Source organism: Dendrobates tinctorius, unplaced genomic scaffold (assembly GCF_039654945.1).
Source record: "Dendrobates tinctorius isolate UK_male_01 unplaced genomic scaffold, ASM3965494v1 ptg000086l, whole genome shotgun sequence".
NCBI lineage: Eukaryota > Metazoa > Chordata > Amphibia > Anura > Dendrobatidae > Dendrobates > Dendrobates tinctorius.
Window position 1 is genome coordinate 61,366,311 of NW_027361754.1, and position 20,192 is coordinate 61,386,502.

At 44.2% G+C, this 20,192-nt stretch overlaps 1 non-coding gene across 1 annotated transcript; it reads left to right on the forward strand.

The window, feature by feature from the left end:
• The first annotated feature begins 10,030 nt into the window (after positions 1–10,030).
• Positions 10,031–10,112, forward strand: TRNAL-UAG (transfer RNA leucine (anticodon UAG)). The gene has a single exon. It is a non-coding gene; the product is annotated as a tRNA-Leu (tRNA).
• Positions 10,113–20,192: the final 10,080 nt, after the last annotated feature.

Sequence of the window (20,192 nt, forward strand, 5' to 3'; positions counted from 1 at the left end):
ACGTTCCAGCACCGTCAGCTGGTCCATGGTTGTGCCATTGGCTCTTGTTCCTTCTGCTGCCCCTCCGGGTTCCAGTACCATCAGCTGGTTCTCGGCAGTGCCTTTGGCCTAGGTGCCTCCTTCTTGGTATCTGAGTTCCAGCAACGTCTGCTGGTCCGTGGTAGTGCTTTGGAGCACAGGTACCTCCTGCTTAGTAACCGTGTTCCAGCAACGTCAACTGGTCCACGGTTGTGCCATTGGCTCTTGTTCATTCTGCAGCCCCTCCGGGTTCCAGTACCGTCAGCTGGTTCTCGGCAGTTCCTCAGCCTTCTTGTAACTTCTGCAACTTTTCCAAGTTCAAGCTTGTGGAAATGGTTTTTGATTCTCACTCTGGATCTCCCTGACAATGACCCTGAAGACGATGACCCTGAAGACCACACAGAAGAATACCTATAAGATGACCCTGAAGAAGATGACCAAGAGGACAAAGAACAGGAAGACAGCCACCAAGATGCAGAACAACAAGAGACAGAAGACCAAGAAGCATAAAAACCAAAAGCAGAAGAACATTAAGCATAAGACTATAAATCAGAGCAAATGATATTATCTAATTTATAAGCAGAAGAAGACTAAGCTGTGTATGGGGGTGAGTCTGTTCCTCCTCGTGGTGCCCCTGGAAAAGGCCTGCTACTGCAGGCCAAACTGAACGCGGACAAATCCTATTGTAAATCTGTTGTCACAGGCTGAACGGAAGGTGTAATCTTCAAACTTTTATAGATAACAACTACAGGAATGCCTGACACAAATAAGAATATGATGAAGAAGAATAGGAAGAAGCTGAAGAAGTTGAATATGAAGAAGAATAATAGTTGAATAAGAAGAATATGAAGAATGTTAAATAAAAATTAAATAGGAAGAAGGTGAAGAAGAAGAAGATGAATAAGGTGAAGAAGAAGTTGATGAAAAAGATCCTGCTGAGGATGATGAAGGAGAAAGTGTGGGAGAAGTAAAAAAGAAGGTGAAGAGCATGGAAGTAGTGAAACATACATATCTGACAAAATATAAAAGAGGTTAACATAGTAAATATCTTTGTAACTCCAAACGTCTTTAAAAAATTTTTTTAATTCCTGCTATTCCATTTGATTGGGCTAAAACTCTATAGCTTTAATGTCTCCTACACCTCCCACAATACATTCTACATTATTATTAGTTGTGTTTCTTCATGTAGAATTAACCTACAGGGAAAGAAAGGGTTTTTTTTAAATTCCGATATTTCAGTTCCATTGACTTGAATGACACTTCCGGGATCGGAATCAACGATACCCGATAATTTTTTTTTAGATCGGCCGATCCATTCCGATCCGATATTTTTCAGTATCGGGTGGTATCGCTCAACACTACTGAGGACCAAAAGGTTTATGGTTCGATCCCGGAAGTCGGCAGGCCTTTTTAACAACTTGTTTACCAGTAATTGTACATAATGCATGTAAGTCCCATATCTGGAGTTAAATGTTGAAGGGGTTAGGAATCCAGCTGCTTTTTGGGTTAGAATGAAGTTATATATTGTATATATCAGGCTTTTGCTTATATTTAGCTGGCATAAAATATAAATATGTCTAAAGTTTGTGTTTATACAATATATATACACTCACTGGCCACTTTATTAGGTACACCTGTCCAACTGTGTGTTAAGACTTAATTTCTAATCAGCCAATCACATGGCGGCAACTCAGTGCATTTAGGCATGTAGACATGGTCAAGACAATCTCCTGCAGTTCAAACCGAGCATCAGTATGGGGAAGAAAGGTGATTTGAGTGCCTTTGAACGTGGCATGATTGTTGGTGCCAGAAGGGCTGGTCTGAGTATTTCAGAAACTGCTGATCTACTGGGATTTTCACGCACAACCATCTCTAGGGTTTACAGAGAATGGTCCGAAAAAGAAAAAAAAATCCAGTGAGCGGCAGTTCTGTGGCCGGAAATGCCTTGTTGATGCCAGAGGTCAGAGGAGAATGGGCAGACTGGTTCGAGCTGATAGAAAGGCAACAGTGACTCAAATTGCCACCCGTTACAACCAAGGTAGGCAGAAGAGCATCTCTGAACGCACAGTGCGTCGAACTTTGAGGCAGATGGGCTACAGCAGCAGAAGACCACACTGGGTACCACTCCTCTCAGCTAAGAACAGGAAACTGAGGCTACAATTTGCACAAGCTCATCGAAATTGGACAGTAGAAGATTGGAAAAACGTTGCCTGGTCTGATGAGTCTCGATTTCTGCTGCGACATTCGGATGGTAGGGTCAGAATTTGGCGTAAACAACATGAAAGCATGGATCCATCCTGCCTTGTATCAACGGTTCAGGCTGGTGGTGGTGGTGTCATGGTGTGGGGAATTTTTTCTGGGCACTCTTTGGGCCCCTTGGTACCAATTGAGCATCGTTGCAACGCCACAGCCTACCTGAGTATTGTTGCTGACCATGTCCATCCCTTTATGACCACAATGTACCCAACATCTGATGGCTACTTTCAGCAGGATAATGCGCCATGTCATAAAGCTCGAATCATCTCAGATTGGTTTCTTGAACATGACAATGAGTTTACTGTACTCAAATGGCCTCCTCAGTCACCAGATCTCAATCCAATAGAGCATCTTTGGGATGTGGTAGAACGGGAGATTCGCATCAGGGATGTGCAGCCGACAAATCTGCGCCAACTGTGTGATGCCATCATGTCAATATGGTCCAAAATCTCTGAGGAATGCTTCCAGCACCTTGTTGAATCTCTGCCACGAAGAATTGAGGCAGTTCTGAAGGCAAAAGGGGGTCCAACCCCTTACTAGCATGGTGTACCTAATAAAGTGGCCAGTGAGTGTATATATTACACACACACAAACCTACATATATACACATATATAACAATAATATATCAATAATATACACACATACATACACAAAAATATACTCACACATATATACACCAACTGTATAGACACACATATAAATATTTATGGTGAATACATTAGGTTTTAAGACCTGGAGACTGTTATTACACACGCTGCCACTTATTCTAGGTTTATTTTCTTTTCTTAAAAAAAAGTGGGATTCAAACCCACGCCTCCACAAGAAGACTGAGACCTGAACGCAGCGCCTTAGACCGCTTGGCCATCCTGACTACTGACACTAAATATGCTCCCTGGTGACACAACAGTTTGCACCACCAGGGACTTCAGTACTAACGGTGATAGCTATGTAACAAGTGTCCACAGCTGGTAGAATGTGGGAGATCTATTATTCATGGGGTGTAACACAGTCATTACACAAGAGCAGATATCTAGGAGGAGAGCGATGGAAAAGGCGTCTGATCCTTTTTTTTCTGCATGCTATGTGTGGCTTTTGGCACCAAAAACTCACAAAAAACAAGTCGAGACAGAAATAAAGATGATTTTTGACTTTGCGCCAAATTCACGAATCATGAAGAAAACGAGGGTGAAGTTGGTTTCTTATTCGTCAGTTTCTTATTCGGCAATTTTTTCTTTTCTTGTTTTGACAGGTTTAACAACAAAAAATAAGCAACACAGTAATAAAAAAACAATGCAGTGAGGTGCCCTGATGTGAAAACACTCAAAATCAGCGTAAAAAATTATAAAACTGGCACAAAAATGGGCATCAAAGGGCGATAATGAAAGGGTTAAATCAATTTGAGCCACTGAAATCACATTAAGAATACAGATAATGATGCCCTGCATCAAACCAAGGTCCCTCCAGCCTGGCCCAAATGGGTTCTGGGCATCACAATTGGCATCAAAGTGGGCACACAGCCAATTTTCACAGATTTGAATAAGTAACTGATGTTTTTAAGGGGTTAAATGACTTTGTGCAACTGATGTCACACTAAGAATACACAGACGGTGATGCCCTGCATCAAACCCAGGTCCCTCCAGCCTGGCCCAAATGAGTTACTGGCACCAGATCTGGCATCAAAGTGGGCACACAGTCGATTTTCACAGGTTTGAATAAGTAACTGATGTTTTTAGGCTGTGTGCACACGCTGCGGATTTTGCTGCGGTTCCGCAGCGGTTTTGGCCGCTGCGGACCCGCAGCAGTTTTTGCTGCGGTGTACAGTACCATGATTCCCTATGGGAATCAAAAACCGCAATGCAGACGGTGCGGAATTTTCCGCGCGGATTATCTGCGGTTTTCAATCCGCAGAAAGAATTGACATGTCAATTCTTTCTGCGGATTCTCCTGCGGTTTGCCATCTCCTCTATTGAGGAGATGAAAAACCGCAGGGCAAAACCGCAGAGCAATCCGCAGGTAAAACCGCAGGTATTTTGACCTGCGGTTTCACCTGCGGATTTTACAAAATCCGTGCGGATGAATCCGCACCTAATCCGCAGCGTGTGCACACAGCCTTAAGGGTTTAAAGGACTTTGGGCCACTGATGTCACACTAAGAACAGACAGATAGTGATGCCCTGCATCAAACCCAGGTCTCTCAAACCCATTTGAGTCAGGCTGGAGGGACCTGGGTTTGACGCAGGGCATCACTGTCTGTGTATTCATAGTGTGACATCAGTGGCCAAAGTTATTTAACCCCTTAAAAACATCAGTTACTTATTCAAACCTGTGAAAATCGATTGTGTGCCCACTTTGATGCCAGTTCTGATGCCAATAACCCATTTGGTCCAGGCAGATGGGACCTGGGTTTGATGCAGGGCATCACCATCTGTGTATTCATAGTGTTACATCAGTGGCCCAAAGTCATTTAACCCCTTAAAAACATCAGTTACTTATTTAAATTTGAGAAAATTGTCTATGTGCCCACTTTTATGCCAATTCTGATGCCCAGAACCAATTTGGGCCAGGCTGGAGGAACCTGGGTTTGATGCGGGGCATCAGTTTATGTGTACTCACAGTGTTAAATCAGTGGGCCAAAGTCATTTAACCCCTTAAAAACATCAATTGCTTATTCAAATCTGTGAAAATTGGTTGTTTGCCCATTTTGATGCCAATTCTGATGCCCAGAACCCATTTGAGCCAGGCTGGAGGGACCTGGGTTTGATGCAGGGCATCACTGTCGGTGTACTCATAGTGTGAAATCAGTGGCCCAAAGTCATTTAACCCCTTAACAACATCACTTATTCAAATCTGTGAAAATTGGCTGTTTGTCCTCTTTGATGCCAATTCTGATGCCCAGAACCCATTTGTGCCAGGCTGGAGGGACATGGGTTTGAGGCAGGGCATGACTATCTGTGCATTCATAGTGTGACATCAGTGGCCCAAAGTCATTTAACCCCTTAAAAACATCAGTTACTTATTCAAACCTGTGAAAATCGACTATGTGCCCACTTTGATGCCAGTTCTGGTGCCAATAACCCATTTGGACCAAGCTGAAAGGACCTGGGTTTGATGCAGGGCACCTTATCTGTGTCTTCTTAGTGTGACATCAGTGGCCCAAAGTCGTTTAACCCCTTAAAAACATCAGTTACTTATTCAAATCTGTGAAAATTGGCTGAGACGTTGCGATCCCGCAAGAACGGACGTCATCGCGGTCATTTTCGCAAAGGATTAATGGGAACGAGAGCATGGAGAGAGGCGGGAAGGCTGCGCGGGACGTCGGAAGGTAAGAATAACACCATTTTTAATTTTTTTTATATTCTATCTTTTACTATTGATGCTGCATTGGCGGCCTCAGTAGTAAAAAGTTGGTCACACTCGTCAAACACTATGCTTGACGAGTGTGACCAATCTGTCAATCAGTTCTCCAAGCGATGCTACAGATCGCTTGGAAAACGCTAGCATTTTGCAAGCTAATTATGCTTGCAAAATGCTAGTTTTTCCACGGGAATTTAAAATGCAATTTTCCCGCGGAATGGTATTCCGGAACTCTCGCGGTAATTTCCGCAAGAGTTCTGCTACGTGTGAACTTAGCCTTAAAGTTTTGATTCTCCATCCTCATTTCTTTCTTTTCCAAATCAAAAAAACACTCCTGTGTGAGAGCAATCTGCATCCAAAAAACTTAGGGATAGGGACAATTTAGTGAGTACGTCGGGCTCCCTTAAAAGGTCAATTCACCCAACGAACAAGGGTGCTGCTTGCTCGTCGGGTGAGATGGGCAGCACAATTATTATCGTCTAACACGCTTTCCTAGGATAATCTGTCTGTTCTGTTCTTAGTGTGACATCAGTAGCCCAAAGTCATTAACCCCTTAAAAACATCATTTATTCAAACCTGTGAAAATCGACTGTGTGCCCACTTTGATGCCAGTTCTGGTGCCAATAACTCATTTGGGCCAGGCTGGAAGGACCTGGGTTTGACGCAGGGCATCACCATCTGTGTCTTCTTAGTGTGACATCAGTGGCCCAAAGTCGTTTAACCCCTTAAAAACATCAGTTACTTATTCAAATCTGTGAAAATTGGCTGAGACGTCGCGATCCCGCAAGAACGGACGTCATCGCGGTCACTTTCGCAAAGGATTACTGGGAACGAGAGCATGGAGAGAGGCGGGAAGGCTGCGCGGGACATCGGAAGGTAAGAATAACACCATTTTTTTTTATATATTCTATCTTTTACTATTGATGCTGCATTGGCGGAGTCAGTAGTAAAAAGTTGGTCACACTCGTCAAACACTATATGCTTGATGAGTGTGACCAACCTGTCAATCAGTTCTCCAAGTGATGCTACAGATCGCTTGGAAAACGCTAGCACTTTGCAAGCTAATTACGCTTGCAAAATGCTAGTTTTTCCACGGGAATTTAAAATGCGATTTTCCCGCGGAATAGAATTCCGGAACTCTCGCGGTAATTTCCGCAAGAGTTCCGCTACGTGTGAACTTAGCCTTAAAGTTTTGATTCTCCATCCTCATTTCTTTCTTTTCCAAATCAAAAAAACACTCTTGTGTGAGAGCAATCTGCATCCAAAAAACTTAGGGATAGGGACAATTTAGTGAGTACGTTGGGCTTCCTTAAAAGGTCAATTCACCAAACGAACAAGGGTGCTGCTTGCTCGTTGGGTAAGATGGGCAGCACGATTATTATCGTCTAACACGCTTTCCTAGGATAATCTGTCTGTTCTGTTCTTAGTGTGACATCAGTGGCCCAAAGTCATTTAACCCCTTAAAAACATCATTTATTCAAACCTGTGAAAATCGACTGTGTGCCCACTTTGATGCCAGTTCTGGTGCCCATAACTCATTTGGGCCAGGCTGGAGGGACCTGGGTTTGACGCAGGGCATCACCATCTGTGTCTTCTTAGTGTGACATCAGTGGCCCAAAGTCGTTTAACCCCTTAAAAACATCAGTTACTTATTCAAATCTGTGAAAATTGGCTGTGTGCCCACTTTAATGCCAATTCTGATGCCCAGAACCCATTTGGGCTAGGCTGGAAGAACCTGGGTTTGATGCAGGGCATCATTATCTGTATTCTTAATGTGATTTCAGTGGCTCAAATTGATTTAACCCTTTCATTATCGAACTTTGATGCCCATTTTTGTGCCAGTTTTATAATTTTTGACGCTGATTTTAAGTGTTTTCACATCAGGGCACCTCACTGCATTGTTTTTTATTATTGTGTTGCTTATTTTTTGTTGTTAAACCTGTCAAAACAAGAAAAGAAAAAATTGCCGAATAAGAAACTGACGAATAAGAAACCAACTTCAGCCTAGTTTTCTTCATGATTCGTGAATTTGGCGCAAAGTCAAAAATCATCTTTTTTTTCTGTCTCGACTTGTTTTTTGTGAGTTTTTGGTGCCAAAAGCCGCACATAGCATGCAGAAAAAAAAGGATCAGACGCCTTGTCCATCGCTCTCCTCCTAGATATGTGCTCTTGTGTAATGACTGTGTCACACCCCACGAATAATAGATCTCCCACATTCTACCAGCTGTGGACACTTGTTACACAGCTATCACGGTTAGTACTTAAGTGCCTGGTGGTGAGAACTGTTGTGTCACCAGGGAGCATTGTCAGAGTCAGCAGTCAGGATGGCCAAGCGGTCTAAGGCACTGCATTCAGGTCGTGGTCACCCCTGGAGGCATGGGTTCCCACTTCTGATAGCAATGGTTCCCTTTTATTTTTTTTTTAAGAAAAGAAAATAAACCTAGAATAAGTGGCAGCGTCTGTAATAACAGTCTCCAGGTCTTATTGCCTAATGAATTCACCATAAATATTTATATGTGTGTCTATACAGTTGGTGTATATATGTGTGAGTATATTTTTGTGTATGTATGTGTGTATATTATTGATATATTATTGTTATATGTGTGTATATATGTAGGATTGTGTGTGTGTAATATACATATATTGTATATACACGAACTTTAGACATATTTATATTTTATACCAGCTAAATATAAGCAAAAGCCTGATATATACAATATATAATTTCATTCTAACCCAAAAAGCAGCTGGATTCCTAAGCCCCCAACATTTAACCTCCAGATATGGGACTTACACGCATTATGTACAATTACTGGCAAACAATGTTAAAAGGTTTGCCGTCTTCTGGGATCGAACGAGGAACTTTTAGGCCTTAGGTCATATGCTCTCCCAACTGAGCTAACATCAGTCACATGAGCTCAAGTTGTCACTTCCTTATATGAGTGCACTATAGAGAAGCCTGGGCTTAAAGGAACAGTACAATTTAGAATCCTAGAATGTTAGCATTGGAAGGGACCACCAGGGTCATCATGTCCAACCCCCTGCTCAATGCAGGAGTCACTAAACCATCTCAGACAGAAGTCTGTCCAGCCTCTGTATGAAGACTTCCATTGAAGGAGAACTCACCACCTCTCGTGGCAGCCTGTTCCACTCACTGATCACCATCACTGTCAAAAAGTTACTTATAATATCTAATCTGTATATTCTCCCTTTCCGTTTTATTGATCATAACACCAAAACTAGAACAATGTTTCTTCATGTATTTATTATTCATCTAAGACTTTATTTATTAAACAAATTCACTTGACTTATTATCTGATATAACGGCTTCCGGTATTTATTTTTTTAAAGAATATGTATGAAATATTTCAAATAAATGGCTGATTATCCCGCATCATCTCGTCAGCCAGAGCCACCGGACTACTACCCCTAATATCCCACATCATCCCGTCAGCCAGAGCCACCGGACTACTACCCCTAATATCCCACATCATCCCATCAGCCAGAGGCACCAGACTACTACCCCTAATATCCCACATCATCCCGTCAGCCTGGGGTCAGTACCAAAGCGCAGCGTGGATTTGCCCTCACTTCCGTACCGGGGATCCCTTTAAGAGGGGCCTGGGGTCAGAATCAGAGCGCAGAGTGGATTTGCCCCAACTTCCATACCAATGATTCCTTTAAGAGGCCCTGGGGTCAGAACCACAGCGCTGAGTGGAACAGTCCTAATTTCATGCTGGGGATCCCTTTAAGAGAGGCCTGAGGTCAAACAAAGCGTTGGATGGATTTGCCTGGACTTTCATGCCAATAATCCCTTTAAGAGAGTCCTGGGGTCAGAATCAGAGCTCTGAGGGATTTGCACTAACTTCCATACTGGAGATCCCTGTAAGAGGGAAGATGTGCCTATGGGATGGAGGATGTGCGATGGGTATATGGGCAGGGAGGGGGGGATTCATTTCTGTCATGTGCTCTCTGCTCCTTTCTGGGGGCAGACAATGGCTGGGAGCTTTTGTTTCTCCCACCCAGTCACTGTCTGCTGAGGTGTTGTCATGGTGTGAGAAAACTGTTGCTCATAGCAGCCAATCACAGCTCAGCTTCTTTTAAACAGCTCTGGTGAAATGAAAGATGCTTCGTGATTGGTTGATGGCACACGCACGCACACACACACATTCAATTTTATATAGAGAGATATAAAAATAAGGAGGAAAAAAATCAGCACTTCATGGTCGTAAAATCACTTTTAGTTAATGGTGAGTTTAATGAACACTGCTTAGACACGGTAAGGTTTTAACTGAAAAGGTTAAATTTATGGGCGGCTCCCACTCTAACTCGGGGGAGGGGGACAGGATTTGGGCTGCTGGTATTGGTTCATCTCCTATGCAATTAAATGGCAAAGTCACCTGGTAGCGTGGCCGAGCGGTCTAAGGCGCTGGATTTAGGCTCCAGTCTCTCTGGAGGCGTGGGTTCGAATCCCACCGCTGCCATCATCTTTTTATTTCACCCCTAGGTGTCACTATATTGTCTATTATTTAATGTGTTATTATTGATGGATCCTAAACTATTCGGGGACTAGAGTAATTCATGAATTTTCTTCTTTTAGAGAAAACTCCTTTGTAGCTACAATAACAAGCCTTAGCAGATATATTTATCCTTTCTAGGGAAAGCTGGCCTGACTTCTGAGCCTTGAAAGCTTGCCAACATAATTTCTCTGGTTAGCCAATAAAGGAATCTCTCCTTGAATACTTTTCTCAATTTTTTGGGGTGGGACATAAGTATTTACATCTAGGGAAAGCTGGGAAAGAGTTTGATAGACTTAATTTTTTGGCATTTTTTTATGTTCCTCATCGGTCCTAAGAATGTGCCACAGAACTTGCATGTACTTACACAATAGGGATATATATATATATACTAGCAGAAGAGCCCGGCGTTGCCTGGGCATAGTAACCAACTGTGGTTAGTTATAACAAATTATAATGATTATACTGCACATAAAAACATTTCACATCATATATTCAACACTACAGATTTGCAACACAAATTAACTAAACGATTACCCAAGTATTGATAGTATTTTATTTTCAACTCTAACCCTATCCTGTGTGATACTGACTGCTGAGCTGTGTACCTAACCCTATACTGTGTGATACTGACTGCTGAGCCGTGTATCTAGTCCTATCCTGTGTGATACTGACTGCTGAACCGTGTATCTAATCCTATCCTGTGTGATACTGTCTGCTGAACCGTGTATCTAATCCTATCCTGTGTGATACTGTCTGCTGAGCCGTGTATCTATTCCTATCCTGTGTGATACTGACTGCTGAGCCGTGTATCTAATCCTATCCTGTGTGATACTGACTGCTGAACCGTGTATCTAATCCTATCCTGTGTGATACTGTCTGCTGAGCCGTGTATCTAATCCTATCCTGTGTGATACTGACTGCTGAGCCGTGTATCTAATCCTATCCTGTGTGATACTGACTGCTGAGCCGTGTATCTAATCCTATCCTGTGTGATACTGACTGCTGAGCCGTGTATCTAATCCTATCCTGTGTGATACTGACTGCTGAGCCGTGTATCTAATCCTATCCTGTGTGATACTGACTGCTGAGCCGTGTATCTAATCCTATCCTGTGTGATACTGTCTGCTGAGCCGTGTATCTAATCCTATCCTGTGTGATACTGACTGCTGAGCCGTGTATCTAATCCTATCCTGTGTGATACTGACTGCTGAGCCGTGTATCTAATCCTATCCTGTGTGATACTGACTGCTGAGCCGTGTATCTAATCCTATCCTGTGTGATACTGACTGCTGAGCCGTGTATCTAATCCTATCCTGTGTGATACTGACTGCTGAGCCGTGTAGCTAATCCTATCCTGTGTGATACTGACTGCTGCGCCGTGTAGCTAATCCTATCCTGTGTGATACTGACTGCTGAGCCGTGTAACTAATCCTATCCTGTGTGATACTGACTGCTGAGCCGTGTATCTAATCCTATCCTGTGTGATACTGACTGCTGAGCCGTGTATCTAATCCTATCCTGTGTGATACTGACTGCTGAGCCGTGTATCTAATCCTATCCTGTGTGATACTGACTGCTGAGCCGTGTATCTAATCCTATCCTGTGTGATACTGACTGCTGAGCCGTGTAGCTAATCCTATCCTGTGTGATACTGACTGCTGAGCCGTGTAGCTAATCCTATCCTGTGTGATACTGACTGCTGAGCCGTGTATCTAATCCTATCCTGTGTGATACTGACTGCTGAGCCGTGTAGCTAATCCTATCCTGTGTGATACTGACTGCTGAGCCGTGTAGCTAATCCTATCCTGTGTGATACTGACTGCTGAGCTGTGTAGCTAATCCTATCCTGTGATACTGACTGCTGAGCCGTGTATCTAATCCTATCCTGTGTGATACTGACTGCTGAGCCGTGTATCTAATCCTATGCTGAGTGAAAATGACTGCTGAGCCGTGTTTCTAATCCTATCCTGTGTGATACTGATTGCTGAGCCGTGTATCTAATCCTATCCTGTGTGATACTGACTGCTGAGCCGTGTATCTAATCCTATCCTGTGTGATACTGACTGCTGAGCCGTGTATCTAATCCTATCCTGTGTGATACTGACTGCTGAGCTGTGTATCTAATCCTATCCTGTGTGATACTGTCTGCTGAGCTGTGTATCTAATCCTATCCTGTGAGATACTGACTGCTGAGCCGTGTATCTAATCCTATCCTGTGTGATACTGACTGCTGAGCCGTGTATCTAATCCTATCCTGTGTGATACTGACTGCTGAGCAGTGTATCTAATCCTATCCTGTGTGATACTGACTGCTGAGCCGTGTATCTAATCCTATCCTGTGTGATACTGACTGCTGAGCCGTGTATCTAATCCTATCCTGTGTGATACTGACTGCTGAGCTGTGTATCTAATCCTATCCTGTGTGATACTGTCTGCTGAGCTGTGTATCTAATCCTATCCTGTGTGATACTGACTGCTGAGCCGTGTATCTAATCCTATCCTGTGTGATACTGACTGCTGAGCCGTGTATCTAATCCTATCCTGTGTGATACTGACTGCTGAGCAGTGTATCTAATCCTATCCTGTGTGATACTGACTGCTGAGCCATGTATCTAATCCTATCCTGTGTGACACTGACTTCTGAGCCGTGTATCTAATCCTATCCTGCGTGATACTGACTGCTGAGCCGTGTATCTAATCCTATCCTGTGTGATACTGACTGCTGAGCCGTGTATCTAATCCTATCCTGTGTGATACTGACTGCTGAGCTGTGTATCTAATCCTATCCTGTGTGATACTGACTGCTGAGCCGTGTATCTAATCCTATCCTGTGTGATACTGACTGCTGAGCCATGTATCTAATCCTATCCTGTGTGACACTGACTGCTGAGCCGTGTATCTAATCCTATCCTGTGTGATACTGACTGCTGAGCCATGTATCTAATCCTATCCTGTGTGATACTGACTGCTGAGTTGTGTATCTAATCCTATCCTGTGTGATACTGTTTGCTGAGCTGTGTGTCTAATCCTATCCTGTGTGATACTGACTGCTGAGCCGTGTATCTAATCCTATCCTGTGTGATACTGACTGCTGAGCCATGCGTCTAATCCAGATAAGGTCATCATCCTCCTTCACTAGTATGAGATAAGTATCATAGGGTGGAGCAATTTGGATGCTAAGCTAAGGGTGTGACCGAGGCCGTGTGTGCCTCTCCCTCTCTAAACAGTGTAGGTATTAAATGTGTGCTGATAAGTAGTATGTGCCACTGCAGAGAATTTTATGAAAATTACTGTATCCTCTTAATGTAATTATATAGTGATTAAATGTCATTTATGCATAGTGATTAGGGAAAGATGCAAAGGATAAGATAAGAGAGTAGATGTAAGTTAGAATAGGATTGGGTTTAGTATAGTGGAGCACTATAGAGTCAGGTAAACTAGCGTGCCAGTATAGGAACAGAGGCTGGAGTCACACTAACCTGCGCAAAATACGGTCCGTAGATTACATGCGTAATACGGATGAATGACCCCTAAATAGTGCTCCGTAGGTCATCCGTAAGCCAGGTGAGGTCGCGTATTTTGCACATGTCTGCATCCGTATGTAATCCGTATGGCATCCGTATGCAATCCGTATGGCGAGATTTTCTCGCAGCCTTGCAAAATGGACATTTAACGGTTTTGAGGCCTGCAAACAATTTAAATCATTAGCCTGCACCCTATTTAGACACTCAGAAACAGGTGGCTGCCTCCATTCTGTACATTTGTCACCTTGCTTTCACGAGGTGTGTTGGTGTTCTTTGTGCAGCATGGCAGAGGGTCTGCGATTCAATACAACTGAGCAGGTTCTCTTTACCTGGCTTTTGTCACGGCGCTTTGGGCAACCATATCCTGTGATAGTGGATCTGCGGAGGAGGAGACGCATGTGGGTACATCCACTTTTGAGGCAACGAATCACAAGAAGGCATTTTCACCGCCTCTATTCTTCTCTGCGGGAGCATCCGGAGAAATTTTACTAGTACTGTCGTATGAGCATTTCCACATTTGATCGCCTCTTGGAGACAGTGCGCCCTGGGATAACTTTTCAGGACACTATGATGCGCAAAGCCATATCTGCAGAGGAGCGACTTCTACTCACAATACGGTATGTACTACACAACCACATTCTCTATGTTCATAATGTGTGTGTTAAATTATGTTTTTTGGCCTTCTTGGACAAAGTTTAATGACCTCATCTTACTCAAAATATGTTTCACCTGACACACCAGAATGTTACATCTAATATGTCCTGCATATCACTTAGTCATTGTGCCACCAAATATGTGTGTGTTGTTCTCTCTCATTTCCTAACAAGTTTGGTCGGCATGTAACTGATTTTTTTGGACTTTAGGCATTCTAAACTTTACTATTTCTGTTGTTCTACAGCTTCCTGTCCACTGGCCTGTCTTATGCCGCCCTCCACCATGAGTTTCTCATTGGAAAGTCCACCATTTCAGGCATAGTGAGGTCTACATGTGCAGAAATCTGGACAAGACTCCATCAAGTGGTCATGCCCGAGCCCAGGATGGAAGACTGGTTAAGCATATCAAGGGACTTTGAGGAGGACTGCCAGTTTCCAAATTGCATTGGGGCCCTGGATGGCAAACATATCAGGGTGCGTAAGCCGCCGAACTCTGGCTCCCAATTCTTCAATTATAAACAATACTTTTCTGTTGTATTGTTGGCTCTGGTAGACCCTCAATACAAGTTTATAATTGTTGACATTGGGGCCTATGGAAGGACGGGAGACTCTAGAGTCTTCAATACTTCCATAATGGCTCGGCGGCTACGCACCAACCAGTTGGATCTACCACCACCACGCCAGCTACCAGGCTCCCCCGAACAATCAGTCCCTTATGTCCTTGTGGCAGATGAGGCCTTTCAGTTATCACGTAATGTCATGAGGCCATATCCCCGGCGCAACCTTGACCACAGGCGCAGAATTTTTAACTTGCGCCTATCACATGCTAGGCGACTGGTGGAGTGTTCCTTTGGGATTCTTTGTGCCAAATGGTGGGTACTCCAGTCCGCCATTCAGTTGAGTGAGCAAAATGTGAATGAAGTTGTGAAAGCCTGTGTTGTTCTGCATAACTTCACCAGGATCCATGATTGTTCCTCCTCTGATGGTGTTGTGCGTAGGCCGGATAATGTGGGCAGGGTGAGACCACCTATGAACCCTCAACGTAGACCGCTCTCTGGCCTCAAAGTGCGTGATATTTTCACTAATTACTTTATCTCACCTGAGGGGGCAACTTCTTGGCAAGAGAATGCTGTATCTATGTTATAATTTGTTTCTTTAATTGTGTCTAAATATATATTACTCAAGCCTTTATGATTCTATGAGTGTTTCATTGCATTGGTTTGTGTCTGTTAGTATGTTGTGAGGGATTGTGAAAAATCACACAGAGACATTAACTAGAGTAGACAAATTTTTAGTTTTGCCTTTTTTTTTTTGATTTGCTTAAAGGCAAACATAATATTGCCATATGAACATTTTGGCAATGGGCAAAATGACCCTTTGTGCCTTCTTTAACTTTTTTGAAAAGTAACATTACATAACAAAACACAAAAAAAGATTAGGCAATAACAACATTGCTGCATGACAAGATTAAACTAGATTTGCCAAAAAAAGGTGAGCTCCATCCCCAAAATAAATGCTAAAAGATAGCACATTTCCTCATAATGTTTTCCAATCATAGAAAGATTCCACCATGACAGGCAAGGCTACCTCACGGCTTTCAGACAGATATTACCTGTCTGTAGAACAGAGAATATTTAAGCATGCTATACTGGAAAGGATGAAAATACAAAACTCACTTGTTAAGACATAGAGAGAGCGTGATATTGTGAAGGCTGGTCGCCTTGAATAGTTTTACTAGAGATTGCTACCAAAAAATGTGACTACTTCACTAACGCCAGCACGCCTTTCCTAGGCATTAGCAAGTGAGTAGTGTCTTTTCATCCTTTCATTTTACAGTATAGCGCGTTGAAATATTCTCTTTTGTACACACATGTAATATCTGTCTGAAAGGCGTGAGGTAGCCTTGCCTGTCATGATGGATCGTTTCATATGTTTGGAAAACATTGTTTAAAAATGAGAATGTTAAATTCTGTACAAAATGTTGGTGATGGAGAACACCTGTTTTTTCCTTTCTATTTGGAGCACCAGTTAAAACCCACTGGACATCTCCCGCCATCAGAATCATAAATCCTCATAGGTTGGGGAAGGGGAACGTGGAAGAACAGCCTGTGTGTGCTGCTGGACACTGTGGCCAACATCGCCCTGTGTGGGGCCATACTATTGCCCATGATGCTGGAATTGTCCTGCCTCCTGGGACTGTTGGGGATACTGGCCAGAGTAATGATGATGGTGAGGGGCTTCTTGTTGGCTCTGGTAGGCACGTGGCTCATACCCACCAAGATAGCCAGATCGTTCCCAACCAGGTTGGGACCAGCCTCCAACACTGGGTGGGTACAACTGGCCATATTGGTGGGGTTGGCTTGAGGCTGACATTTGGGGCTGCGGAATAGAAGGTTGGGTATGGGGAGGAAGGGGTTGAGGTGTTGGCCCACGTATTAGGGGCTGTTCGGACCCTGCTTGAGCAAGCATCTGTGTGGATGGTCTCATGCGCATTAGATTTCGTGGTGAGAGCTGCCACCTCTCCAGAAATTCAAAAACCTCATATGGGGTATTGGGGGGGTGCTTGCATCAAGCAGGATCTGAATACATCCCCTAATACGGAGCCTGACCTCACGGGTAAGGGCACGGAGATAAAGGGTGAGGCTACGTGCATAGGCCTCCTCCCCATCATCTGTAGTTACTCTAGATAAATAATTGAGCATCCCTGTGTCCACATTGGTCCTGCTCTCTTGAATAGCGACCTGGCGCCTTCTTCTTGTTCGCCGTGATGTCAGAGCAGCCTGTGGGGAGGCCCTGATCTGGGCAGTTGGGCTGCTGCTCAAGTTGCCCGGCTCTTCCAGGATGGGTGATGGGGCAGCAGCAGACCGTCCTGGTGGTGTTGTGTGTAGGCCAGCCATTGTGTTGTCCTGTGATGCCTCATCTTCAGCCATCCTTCTTGTAGGGGGAGAAGATGGGCCAGCCACCTCATCCCCTACAGGATCTATAATGGGCTCTGCCTCTGAGGCCGTTCCTCGATCCGTAAGGTTGGATTGAGTTCTGTTATGAAATAGAACAGAGCCAAAAATACATCAATATTTTTGTCCCTGTAAAGTATTTGTGTAGAGTTGAGCAAAACGGGTCGAAAAATTTCAAAAGTCGCCGGCTTTTGGCAAAGTCGGGTTTCATGAAACGAAACCCGACCCTAGGATGAGGTCGGCCACGAGGGCGGCGACTTACGCGCCAAAGTCGCGTTTCAAAAGTTTGTTTTGCGCTCTTTTTCAGCCAATCAGGATCCACGGACACTGTGGGCAACGTGATGACATAGGCAGGGGTCACCACCATCTTTCAGAAGGGCATGCAAGTGATTGGCTTGCTTTGGTGGGCGTCACAGGGGGTATAAAAGGGCGTGCACGCCGACCGCCATCTTACTTCTGCCGATCTCAGTATATGGAGAGGTTGCTGCTGATTCTGTAGGGAGAGCGTTAGGCAGGGAAGAAGACAAAAAAACTGCTTCTGCTGCTAGCGATTTTTCCTGCACAACACACCAGTCACTGTGTGTGCAGTGCAAGGGGAGGCTATATAGTGGTGTATCAGTGGTGTTGGTTGTTGGGCTGCCTTCTAAGGCTTCCTGACATTCCTGCATTGCTGTTTACCCACTGCTCCGCAAACTGCTTTTTTAAAAGCAATCCCAATTTCTTTTTTTTGTCCTGCTGAGAAGAAAAAAAAACTGCTTCTGCTGCTAGCGATTTGGCCTGCACAACATACCAGTCACTGTGTGTGCAGTGCAAGGGGAGGCTATATAGTGGTGTATCAGTGGTGTTGGTTGTTGGGCTGCCTTCTAAGGCTTCCTGACATTCCTGCATTGCTGTTTACCCACTGTTCCGCAAACTGCTTTTTTAAAAGCAATCCAAATTTTTTTTTTTGTCCTGCTGAGAAGAAAAAAAAACTGCTTCTGCTGCTAGCGATTTGGCCTGCACAACACACCAGTCACTGTGTGTGCAGTGCAAGGGGAGGCTATATTGTGGTGTATCAGTGGTGTTGGTTGTTGGGCTGCCTTTTAAGGCTTCCTGACAGGCTGGCATTGCTGTTTACCCACTGCTCTGCAAACTGCTTTTTTAAAAGCAATCCAATCTCCCTTATCCTCTCGTCACTTTTGTCACAGCTGTGCCATCGAGCCTGTGACATAGCGCTCAGATATCAGTGGGCCTCACACAATCCAAAAGTGTCCAGTGTCCACAAGTGTCTGCAGAAATTCAAAATCTCCCTTATCCTCTAGTCACTTTGGTCACAGCTGTGCCATCGAGCCTGTCACATAGCGCTCAGATATTCATTGGGCCTCACACAATCCAAAAGTGTCCAGTGTCCACAAGTGTGTGCAGAAATTCAAAATCTCCCTTATCCTCTAGTCACTTTGGTCACAGCTGTGCCATCGAGCCTGTCACATAGCGCTCAGATATTTATTGGGCCTCATACAATCCAAAAGTGTCCAGTGTCCACAAGTGTGTGCAGAAATTCAAAATCTCCCTTATCCTCTAGTCACTTTGGTCACAGCTGTGCCATCGAGCCTGTCACATAGCGCTCAGATATTCATTGGGTCTCACACAATCCAAAAGTGTCCAGTGTCCACAAGTGTGTGCAGAAATTCAAAATCTCCCTTATCCTCTCGTCACTTTTGTCACAGCTGTGCCATCGAGCCTGTGACATAGCGCTCAGATATCAGTGGGCCTCACACAATCCAAAAGTGTCCAGTGTCCACAAGTGTCTGCAGAAATTCAAAATCTCCCTTATCCTCTAGTCACTTTGGTCACAGCTGTGCCATCGAGCCTGTCACATAGCGCTCAGATATTCATTGGGCCTCACACAATCCAAAAGTGTCCAGTGTCCACAAGTGTCTGCAGAAATTCAAAATCTCCCTTATCCTCTAGTCACTTTGGTCACAGCTGTGCCATCGAGCCTGTCACATAGCGCTCAGATATTCATTGGGCCTCACACAATCCAAAAGTGTCCAGTGTCCACAAGTGTGTGCAGAAATTCAAAATCTCCCTTATCCTCTAGTCACTTTGGTCACAGCTGTGCCATCGAGCCTGTCACATAGTGCTCAGATATTCATTTGGTCTCACACAATCCAAAAGTGTCCAGTGTCCACAAGTGTGTGCAGAAATTCAAAATCTCCCTTATCCTCTCGTCACTTTTGTCACAGCTGTGCCATCGAGCCTGTGACATAGCGCTCAGATATCAGTGGCCCTCACACAATCCAAAAGTGTCCAGTGTCCACAAGTGTGTGCAGAAATTCAAAATCTCCCTTATCCTCTCGTCACTTTTGTCACAGCTGTGCCATCGAGCCTGTGACATAGCGCTCAGATATCAGTGGGCCTCACACAATCCAAAAGTGTCCAGTGTCCACAAGTGTCTGCAGAAATTCAAAATCTCCCTTATCCTCTCGTCACTTTTGTCACAGCTGTGCCATCGAGCCTGTGACATATCGCTCAGATATCAGTGGCCCTCACACAATCCAAAAGTGTCCAGTGTCCACAAGTGTCTGCAGAAATTCAAAATCTCCCTTATCCTCTCGTCACTTTTGTCACAGCTGTGCCATCGAGCCTGTGACATAGCGCTCAGATATCAGTGGGCCTCACACAATCCAAAAGTGTCCAGTGTCTGCAGAAATTCAAAATCTCCCCTGTCCTATAGACACCTTGTACCTTGTTTTACATTACTATATAGTTTGTTGGATTTTGTCTACATTTCTACCAAAAATGAGGAAGGCTGGTGGAAGAGGCCGTGGAATTGGGCGGGGGTTGGCAGCTGGTAATGATGGTGTTGGTGGTGGATCTGATGGTAGTGGCAAGAGCAAAATAGGACCGAATGCAGGAGGTGTTGAGCCTGCG